Source organism: Aegilops tauschii, chromosome 7, assembly GCF_002575655.3.
Source record: "Aegilops tauschii subsp. strangulata cultivar AL8/78 chromosome 7, Aet v6.0, whole genome shotgun sequence".
Taxonomy (NCBI): domain Eukaryota; kingdom Viridiplantae; phylum Streptophyta; class Magnoliopsida; order Poales; family Poaceae; genus Aegilops; species Aegilops tauschii.
The window spans coordinates 500,529,027-500,540,622 of NC_053041.3; positions in this window are offsets into that span (position 1 = coordinate 500,529,027).

An 11,596-nucleotide genomic window follows, 5' to 3' on the forward strand; every position below is an offset into this window, starting at 1 on the left:
AGGCATAAACTCAAGCAATATGATATAAACCCCATCTTTTTATCCTCAATGGCAACAATATAATACGTGTCGTTTCCCTTTCTGTCACTGGGATCGAGCAACGCAAGATTGAACCCAAAGCTAAGCACTTCTCCCATTGCAAGAAAGATCAATCTAGTAGGCCAAACCAAACTGATAATTCGAAGAGACTTGCAAAGATAACCAATCATACATAAAAGAATTTAGAGGAGATTCAAATATTGTTCATAGATAATCTTGATCATAAACCCACAATTCATCGGATCTTGACAAACACACTGCAAAAAGAGTTACATCGAATAGACCTCCAAGAAGATTGAGGAGAACTTTGTATTGAGATCCAAAGAGAGAGAAGAAGCCATCTAGCTAATAACTATGGACCCGAAGGTCTGAGGTAAACTACTCACACATCATCGGAGAGGCTATGGTGTTGATGTAGAAGCCCTCCGTGATCGATGCCCCCTCTGGCGGAGCGTCGGAAAATGCCCCAAGATGGGATCTCATGGGTACAGAAGTTTGCGGGGGTGGGAATAGGGTTTCGTGGTGCTCCTAGATGTTTTCGGGGTATATGGATATATATAGGAGGAAGAAGTAGGTCGGTGGAGCTGCGAGGGGCCCACAAGGGTGGGGGTGCGCTCAGGGGGGCAGGCGCGCCTCCCTGCCTCGTGGCCTCCTTGCTTCTTTCTTGACGTCCACTCCAAGTTCCCTGGATCACGTTTGTTCCAAAAATAACTCTCTCGAAGGTTTCATTCCGTTTGGACTCCGTTTGATATTCCTTTTCTGCGAAACACTAAAATAGGCAAAAAAAACAGCAATTTGCACTGGGCCTTCGGTTAATAGGTTAGTCCCAAAAATAATATAAAAGTGCTTAGTAAAGCCCATTAAACGTCCAAAACGGATAATATAATAGCATGGAACAATCAAAAATTATAGATACATTGGAGACGTATCAATACTCTAGATGCAGGCAGGAGTTGGTCGATGCGTGGAGTAATAGTAGTAGATGTGGACAGGAGTCGGTGAGGGAGTCCTGGACTAAGGGGTCCTCGGGCATCCGGCCTGTTATCCATGGGCCGGACTGATGGGCTGTGAAGACATGAAGGCCGAAGACTGTACCCGTGTCCGGATTGGACTCTCCTTGGCATGGAAGGCAAGCTTGGCGACCGATTATGAAGATTCCTTCTTATGTAACCGACTCTATGTAAACCCTAGATCCCCCCGGTGCCTATATAAACCGGAGAGAGTAGTCCGAAAATGACATACTCATTACCATAGTCATACAGGCTAGACTTTTAGGGTTTAGCCATTACGATATCGTGGTAGATCAACTCTTGTAATACTCATATTCATCAAGATCAATCAAGCAGGAAGTAGGGTATTACCTCCATAGAGAGGGCCCTAAACGCCGCTCTAAGTCACGTCGCTCAAAAGATAGCAACACCGGCGCCGTAGAAAATAGTACTCCTAACGACGCCGAAAACAGTGAAGACCCTGTTGGAGCAACATCCGAACGAGAGGAACAAGACAACGAGCAAGTTAACCCAGATAAACAGGCCATGCCCAGTGACCCAGAGGACGATAGTTACCGTCCACCCTCCGAGGATGATGAGAGCCTCGGCAATGAGGACTTCATCGTGCCTGAGGCACCCCTCGAGCAAGAGTGCTTTAAGCGCCAGCTCATAGCTACTGCAAGAAGCCTAAAGAAAAAGCAGTAGCAACTCCAAGCCGATCAAGACCTACTCATCGATAGATGGACCGATGTCCTGGAAGCCGAAGAATACAGCCTCAAGCGCCCAGCCAAGAGTTACCCAAAACGCAGACTGCTACCTCAATTCGATGAGGAGGCACCAGATCCCATACCTCCCTCACGCAACGCGGACCGACCACCCCGCGGTCGGGATAAAATGGCAACTCAGGCCGAACAACAACCTGCCCCACCGCCTCGCAAAAACAGGGACAGAATAGCTCGGGACCATACATACGACCTTCGGCGGGAATTGGACAGTAGAGCAGGACACACCAGATCGATCTACGGATCGCGAGGACGCTTCCCTACTCGGGATGACGGCTACTTATTCGGATGTGACAAACCTAGTCACACCCGGGCCGATAACCGCAGATGGATTTCATTGGAGGCGTGCCATGACGCGGCCCACTATAGAGGCGCCGCACACCCTCTCTGCTTCACAGATGAGGTGCTGGATCACGAAAGCCCCGAGGGGTTCAAGCCCGTCAATATTGAATCATACGACGGAACAACCGATCCCGCACGGATCGAAGATTTTATTCCCCACATCCACATGGCCCGAGGAGATGATCTCCACGCTATCAAGTACCACCCACTAAAATTAAAAGGGCCGGCTAGACACTGGCTAAATAGTCTGCCTGAAAATTCCATCGACAGCTGGGAGAACTTGGAAGAGGCTTTCCTTGATAACTTCCAAGGAACTTATGTCCGGCCACCAGATGCCGATGACTTAAGCCACATAGTTCAACAACCTGGAGAATCAGCCAGAAAATTCTGGACTAGGTTCCTAACCAAAAAGAACCAGATCGTTGACTGTCCGGATGCCGAGGCCCTAGCGGCCTTCAAACACATCATCCGTGATGAATGTCTAGCGCGCCACCTCGGCCAAGAAAAGCCGAAGTCTATGGCAGCCCTTACGACACTCATGACCTGCTTTTGCGCGGGTGAGGACAGCTGGCTGGCTCGTAGCAAAAATACAGCCAGCGAGGTAGGCCCCACCGAGGTCGAGAACAGAATCGGCAAGCTCCGGCGCAATAGACACAAACGCCGAAGCAATGGCGACAACACCGATGACACCACAGTTAACGCCGGATTCAGTGGCTCCAAGTCCGGCCAATGGAAGAAGCCCTACAAAAGAAACAATGAAGGACCTTCCAGCCTGGACCGCATACTCGACCGTCCGTGCCAGATACACGGCACCCCAGACAAACAAGCCAATCACACCAACAGAGACCGTTGGGTTTTCAAACAGGCTGGCAAGTTAAATGCCGAAAACAAAGAAAAGGGATCACAAAGTGAGGACGAGGACGAAGAGTCCCGGCAGCCGAACACTGGGGGGCAGAAGAAATTCCCCCCTCAAGTCAAAACGGTGAACATGATATACGCTACACACATCCCCAAAAGGGAGCACAAGCGAGCACTTAGGTACGTCTACGCGGTAGAGCCAGTCGCCCCAAAATTCAATCCGTGGTCGTCGTTCCCGATCACCTTCGATCGTTGAGATCACCCAACTAGTATCCGCCATGGCGGTTCAGCCGCACTAGTCCTCGACCGAATTATTGACGGGTTTCACCTAACACGAGTCGTGATGGACCGTGGTAGCAGCCTCAACCTGCTTTATCAGGACACAGTGCGGAAGATGGGCATTAACCCCTCACGAATCAAACCAACAAAGACTACCTTTAAAGGAGTCATACCAGGTCTAGAGGCCCGCTGTACGGGCTCAATCACGCTGGAGGTGGTCTTCGGTTCTCCGGACAACTTCCAAAGCGAAGAGTTAATCTTCAATATCGTCCCCTTCCGCAGCGGCTACCACGCACTGCTCGGACGAACCGCGTTTGCTAGATTCAACGCAGTGCCACACTATGCTTATCTCAAGCTCAAGATGCGGGGTCCACGCGGTGTCATAACAGTCAATGGCAATACAGAACGCTCCCTCCGAACAGAGGAGCACACCGCCACCCTAGCAGCAGAGGTACAGAGCGGCCTTCTCAAGCAGCACCATAGTACGGCTGCCGAGCCCCTGGACATCATTAAGAGGTTCCAGACTACACTGCAACAGGACAGCGCGGCTCGTCACGATCTCGATTAGCAATTCGGCCTCCGTCCCAGTCCCGATGAAGTAGTGGCATTAGTACCACGCGTACATAATTACGCACCCAAAATTCCATGGACATTGACGGAGGCACAAGCTAGCCCGGGATCTACAGTTCGGCTAGACCGATCCCGGACACACATAACTCTACTATTTCCTTTTTCCCTTTTTCGCAGGTTTCTCTTATGCAGGCCTCTTTCGACGGCCTAATTTATGGTCCTGTCAAAAGACAAATACACCGGATCGACATGGAGCACAGGCGCACAGGGGCAGCCCTAGAGGCCAATCCAACGATTACTCTATCTGTTTTCAGGACCCACGCGCATCTCGCCTTTAGTTGTGGCATGTCAAATAGCCGGTTTCTTATGGCATTACTTTGTACCGATGCGCTTTGACGCATTAATCCAACTGTAATGGAAGCAGTTCATGGTCCAAGTTCAAGGGCCCCAGATACCATCTCTGTTCTCCTTCTGTTTTCCTTTCAATTACTTATTTCCTAGCAACCGTACACTCTGGTACGTCTCATATATGCCAGGGGCTCCCCATCGCCCCACGATACGGCAACAAAGTCCGAACAATCCTTAAAGATAAGTTCGGCACCCCGAATTTAGCATTATATGCATTGGCTCCGAATCATGTCTTTGGTCAATAGTTGGGTTGCCCGGCTCCTGTGCTTGCTACCCTACGTTTGCGCTAAATCGGCTAGGGTAGTAAAGGGAGAACTACTGTGATTGTGCCCTGGCCTTAACCAGATGAGCACCTCAGTAGAGAAAGCCGAAAACTGACTGTCATGATGCCGCGAGAGCCGGTCAGCTGTTCGAGGGTTACAAATCGTTGGAGATTTTTTCTGCATTATGCGAAAGATCGGCACTTCCCGATCAGATGCTGACATCACTCTGGTTTGAACCAGGGGCTGCGCCCACGCTTTATTATAAAACTCCTATGGCTAAGTGAGGGCGTTTAAGCCGTATAGTCTGATTGCCTTGTTCGTTGCGCTAAACAACTCCTCCAAAGACCATATAATTGGATCAAGATTGTTTAGATTCCATCCCGAACACCTCCATACTACCTACGTGAGGGCAGAAGCCGAGGACTGGCCAACCCTCAGATTACATACAAAACGGCCGCACAGGAGGAAACAATTAAAAGCATAACAAAATTACATTACAAAACAGGATTTGTTTTCATAATACAAGGCGAAAGCAACATGAATACATTTATTCAAATACAATGTCCTGCGAACATTGTGTTGCCGCAAGGCGAGACCCTTCCAGGACATCCGCAAAATACCGTTCGGGTGTGCGGTGCTCCTTGCCCTCCGGTGGCCCTTTGGTCACCTCGACGGCATCCATCTTCGCCCACCACATCTTGCAACGGGCGAAGGCCATGTGCGCACCTTCAATGTAGGCCGAGCGCTTGACGACGTCCAGCCGAGGACAGGCGTTCACCATCCGCCTCACGAGTCCGAATTAGCTGCCTGGCCTAGCTTCGGCTGGCCATAGCCGGATTATCAAATCCTTAATGGCTAGTTTGGCCACCCTATGCAGCTCCACCAGCTATTTCAGCTGATCGGTGAAGGACACAGGATGCTCTGGCACCGCATACTGTGACCTGAATAGCTTCTCCGTAGAACCCCCTCCTTCGGCTTGATAGAACTCCATGGCGTCTGATACATTGCGTGGAAAATCCGCAAAAGCCCCTGGGGAACTCCGAACCCAAGTTAGTAAAAGGTATTGCTTCTCCGCATACTTGCTTTGCATCTTAAATGCCTTACCCGCCGGGCGGCCTGGGCCTCATTCCGTGCGGTCTCCGCGCTCTGACGAGCCTTGGCGAGTTCGGCCCCTTGAGCCGACGCATCATGCTCCAAGGCCTCGCATTTTTTCACCGCATCCTGGAGCTCCTGCTGGACTTCCTTGACCCGGGCCTTGAGCTTCTTACAGGCGGCTTGCTGCTGGACAGCTTTCTCCTTGGCCTCGCCCAGGGCCTTCCTCAGGGCCTCGACCTCGGTCGCGGCTCCTGCACATATTGTGACACCGCGGTCAATATACAGTGCTTATTCTTTCCGAACACATAGCAAGTCGTCATTCACCTTGCTTCTCCTGGAGCCAAATTTTAACCTCGCCGAGCTCGTTCTCGGTCCACTCCAGCCTCTGCTTCAGTTCAGAGACTTCAACAACATGCGAGGTTGCGGCCAACAGTGACGCCTGCTCATTGATACATATTAAGTTAGTCTCCTATAACAAAGGGTTGATCCTCTGTCCGGTTCTTCTCACCGAACACCGGACAGTGTCTCAGGGGCTACTGTCTACACCGGGTTTTTCTCTTTCTTACCTCGAAACCTGTCAACAGGTTGTTGCAGGCTTCATCCAGTCCACTCTTGGCGGACTGAACCTTCTCGATCACCACACCCATAAGGACACGGTTCTCGTCCACGACGGAGGCGCCTCGTAGCGCCTCCATCACGTTACCCGGCGCCCCTGGATGGACACGGGCCACCGGTGGAAGTGGCGCACCTCCCTCCTTCAAAGGGGGCTGCTCGCCCGACTCCGGAGCCATATGAGTCTCCGGAATCGTATACGGCTGAGGGCCAAACTGGATGCGGCCCTCTTCGCCAGTCTCCATGGGGATCGGCTCACCCATGTGTCCGGCAGTGGAGGTCTCGCCTTGTGGCGCCTCCCGGACAGCGACCTGGGCTCCTCCCCGGTTCGGAGCGATCCTCCGGGACAACACTTCGGTGTCGTCCCTGGCCCCGGGGGAATAAGTAGGCGGTGGCGACATGCTCGCCATCTCCGACGGAGCCAACGAACCTCCAGATGAGGATCGCTGGATAAGGTCGCGGGCCGGACTGCAATAGTACAGTTAGCTATGTCAAAATAATGAAGAGAAAGGGCCGGATGTGCGCATGAGCGAGCCATGTCACTTACGATGCAGCCTGGGGCTTAGTGCGGGGGCGTCGTTCCGGACTGTTGTCAACGTCCCACGCGGTATTGACCGCTGGGACACCCTTCCCCTTCTTGGGCGTTTCCGCCTCCAGATGCACCGAAGCCGCCCTCTTCTTCCTCCTCTCCTCAGGGGGAGGGTTGTTTTCCTCTTCCTCCTCCTCTTCCTCGTCATTGTCCTCAGGGACACAGGAATGAGCTTCGTCATCTTCGGACGTCACGTCCAAAGTGCCCTTGCGACGGGGGCCTCTCTTGACACCCTTGGCCTTCTTCTCCGGCGCCTTATATGGCGTCGGCACCAGCATCTTCACTAGACGTGGGATGACCGGTTCTTCAGGAAGCAGTGCCGGACACTGGATCTGCTTCGCCCTCTCCATCCAGTCCTAAAAAAGCAACAATAAAAGCTCAGGCGTCATCTTTGAAACAAACAAGTGGAGAATGCATTAAAAATGAAGTACCTCGCTAGCGAGGTGTTTAGCGTCGTGCCCGCGATCTGAATCTGCGGCCGGCGGTTTCTCATTGCCCTTAAAGAGCAACCTCCATGCACCTTCGTGTGTAGTCTCAAAGAGCCTCAGCAGGGTCTGGTGCTTCTTCAGATTGAACTCCCACAAAGGGCGGCTTCGGCGCTGGCACGGAAGGATCCGATGAACTAGCATCACCTGAATCACATCAACAAGCTTGACATTCTTGGTTACCATGCTTTGAACACGCGTCTGCAATGATATCAGCTCGTCAGGTGAACACCAGTCTGGACTCTTCTCGACCCAGGAGGTGAGTCGCGTAGGAGCGCCAGGGCGGAATTCGGCAGCTGCGGCCCAGGTGGTGCCGCGAGGTTCTGTGATGTAGAACCACTGTTTCTGCCACTCCTTTACCGTGTCCACAAAAGTACCTTTGGGCCAGGAGACGTTGGACAGCTTGCTCACCATGGCTCCTCCGCACTCCGCGTGCTGGCCATCCACCACCTTCGGCTTCATGTTGAAGACTTTAAGCCACAACCCGAAGTGGGGTTGGATGCGGTGGAAGGCCTCACACACGACGATAAACGCCGAGATGTTGAGGAAGGAATTCGGGGACTGATCATGGAAATCTATCTCGTAATAATACATCAGCCCGCGGACGAAAGGGTGGAGTGGAAACCCTAGCCCGCGGAAGAAATGGGGGATGAACACTACCCTCTCGGTGGGCTTTGTCGTGGGGACGACTTGTCCCTCGGTCAGCAGGCGGTGAGTGATCTCCTTCGCCAAATATCCGGCCGCCCGAAGCTCAGTAATGTCCTCCTCCTTGATGGAGGAGACCATCCACTTGCCCTGACCTCCGGATCCGGACATGGTCGCTTGAGTGGAAAGGAGATGAGAACTTGGGCGCTGGAGCTTGAGATTGGAAAGGCGGAGACAGAGAGAGGGCGTGAGAGAGGAAGAGGGAATCCTTATCCCATTATAAAGGCATCGAATATTAAATGCCTCCTCACTCACCTTAAGATTCGCCTATTCCCAAGGGCTATATAAAAGGCTCGGTTGGGTTACCCATGCCCGCATTGATGAGAATCCCGCGATAAGGGGGCACGATCTCTGCTTTGACAAGACGTGCCAATGGCAACCACGTCTCGGGACGTGGGGTGTCGAACATGAAAGCGGTTTGGAATTATGGCCAGTTAGATGTAATGTCGTGCTGCAAAAACATGTGAGCGGATAGAACTCGTGTAAAAATATATTCACTCTGCGATTGTGTATGGTGTGTGTGATAGGTCCGGATTCTATCATCGCATCCGAAGACCATCCTGGAGTTCGAAAGGGGGAATCCGCCTTGCAATACCGAAGACAATCTGCGCGCCAGACTCCTCGTCATTGAAGCCAGGTTCAGGGGCTACCGAGGGAGTCCTGGACTAAGGGGTCCTCGGGCGTCCGGCCTGTTATCCATGGGCCAGACTGATGGGCTGTGAAGACATGAAGGCCAAAGACTGTACCCGTGTCCGGATTGGACTCTCCTTGGCGTGGAAGGCAAGCTTGGCGACCGATTATGAAGATTCCTTCTTATGTAACCGACTCTATGTAAACCCTAGATCCCCCCGGTGCCTATATAAACCGGAGGGAGTAGTCCGGAAAGGACATACTCATTACCATAGTCATACAGGCTAGACTTTTAGGGTTTAGCCATTACGATCTCGTGGTAGATCAACTCTTGTAATACTCATATTCATAAAGATCAATCAAGCAGGAAGTAGGGTATTACCTCCATAGAGAGGGCCCGAACCTGGGTAAACATCGTGTCCCCCGTCTCCTGTTGCCATCGATCCTAGACACATAGTTCGGGACCCCCTACCCGAGATCCGCCGGTTTTGACACCGACAGTCAGTCTACTTGACACGGACGTGATGCCTATATGCATAATCATTGCCTTGGATATCGTCATAACTTTGCGCTTTTCTATCAATTGCTCGACGGTAATTTGTTCACCCACCGTATTATTTTCTTTCAAGAGAGAAGCCTCTAGTGAAACTTATTGCCCCCGGGTCTATTTTCCTTCATATATTTTCAAATCTATAAACCAAAAATATCTCGCTGAGTTTTATTTACTTTGATGTTTTAGTAATCTTTTATATCTATCTCTATCAGATCTCACCTTTGCAAGTGACTGTGAAGGGATTGACAACCCCTTTACCGCGTTGGGTGCAAGTGTTTCATTATTTGTGTAGGTGCATATATTGGGGACTTGCATGTTTCTCCTACTGGATTGATACCTTGGTTCTCTAACTGAGGGAAATACTTATCTCTACTTTGCTGCATCACCCTTTCCTCTTCAAGGGAAAAACCAACGCAGGCTCAAGAAGTAGCAATTAGCCCCCAAGTGCCAAGTATATTTCTTGCAATCTGCTTGCGACTTCTTCATTAATCTTGATTTGATCAAGCCCCCAAGTACCAGGTTTGATATTATAACCGGCTTGAAATTATCTCCTCTATTTTACAGGAGGCTTTAAGCACAGCCGAGTCAAATTTGTCTGTCTTGAGAAAAGATTTTGAGAATGAACAAGCGCTGCGAACTAAGGTAGAATCAAGCTTGCAATATTCTTTGGAATAATTGGAGAAAATTAAGGCGGGCTTTGAGATGGAAAAAATATCCTTTGAATCTGAGAAAGTCTCTGTCGGCGTCCTGGGAACAGGGGTCCCCAGGCTTGCCTGCCTGTGGCCCACGGCGTGGCTCTACCAGCGGCCCAGTACGGCCCGTCTTCACCAACAAACACCCAAGACCCTCGCGAGGGGCCAAGACTCGCGAGGCGGACGACACAAGACCTGCTTGGGAGCGGCCTCGCTAGGCTGGCTCGTGAGGGGCGGAGAGATCAAGGCAAGGCGAACCTCGCGAGGTTCCCATGACACAAGCCATGACGACCAAGACCAGGTGGGTGCCAGCGCGCGCAGTGTCCTTGTTTCCTCATTGGTGCTAAGGAGGCAAGCGCATGCGCGGAGTACCGAGGCATCAGGCAAAGGTTTCCATATCGTGCAATGAGACCAAGACCAGCAGGATGGCAAGACGGAGGTCACCGTGTAGCCCAAGACAACATCACCACCAGAGCCTTTGGCAGGCGACGACCACTTTTGTCAGGATAGCTTGTACTAGCTGTTCCCCTTCAAACTGGCCGTTGTGGCATCCCTTCCCGCTCAATATTTGGGAAGAGGACCAGGCCCCTATAAATAGGACTAGCCACACCATAGGAGGCAACTCATCTTGAGCAATCCTCACCCACACAAGTTCGCCAAGCACAAGAACACCTCACCTCAGGAGGCTATTCTTCCCTTGTACTGTTCATCCTCAGCCCAAGAGGCAATCCACCACCACCAGACTGGAGTAGGGTATTACACCACATCGGTGGCCCGAACCAATATAAATCTTGCGTCTCTTGTGTTGTGTGTTCGTCGAGCTAGGCTTTGAGATCGCGGTGAGGGTGAGGGCGTGATTAGGTAGGGGGAAATCTTCATGCGCACCCCAGTGTTCGAACCTCAAGGGTTTTGCCAGAACCCGAAATCCGACATTTGGCATGCCAGGTAGGGGTGCGCCGGAGCTTTCCTTCCGCCGGTTGATCCACCAACACTCCGCGGTTCCAATGTCCAGTGACCCAAGGACCAACGCCGGTCGCTGGGCAGCTTGGCCAGCCCGGGCGGCGCCGCCTGCCCAAGAAGACCTCAATCCCGCGCTCCAGGCAGCACGCGCATCGCCAAACGCTGCGGGGCGCGGGCGGCGCGGTCACACGCCGTCCGCCCTCACTCCACGACAAGCGCGGGCAGCCGCAAGGGCCTCAAGCCACGCCGCGGCCACAACGCCACACACCCGACGGGAACAAGCAAACATGAGGGCCGCGCTCACGGTGGCTCGTGAGCTGCTGCGATGACGGTTAATGGAAAGTGGCTGGGATGCATTGCTGGAGCGCGTCGTCGAGTTCCTGGATGCCGCGGCCTCGGGAGCACCGCCCTTCTGCTCCCTGCTTGCACCAGAAGTCGTGGCCGGATCGCACGGCGGGCCTCGCCGCGCCCGCGTGCCCACGGGCGCGCCCCCAGGCTTCATCGACACCAGCGCAACCAACGGCACCGAACGCCCGCTCGCACCCGCGCCACCTCTGATAAGCGTGGGCACGCATTGCCACCTACAGCCCCGGCAGGCTGCCTCTCTACCATCCTCATGGCGGCGCGCTGGGCCGGGCAACATGGAGCGTGGGGCACTACGGCGAGGTCTGTGAGGCGACGGCCTCGGAAGCCTACGTGCCCCACATGGTGGACCAGGAGTACACGCTGGAAGACGACCCCAGCT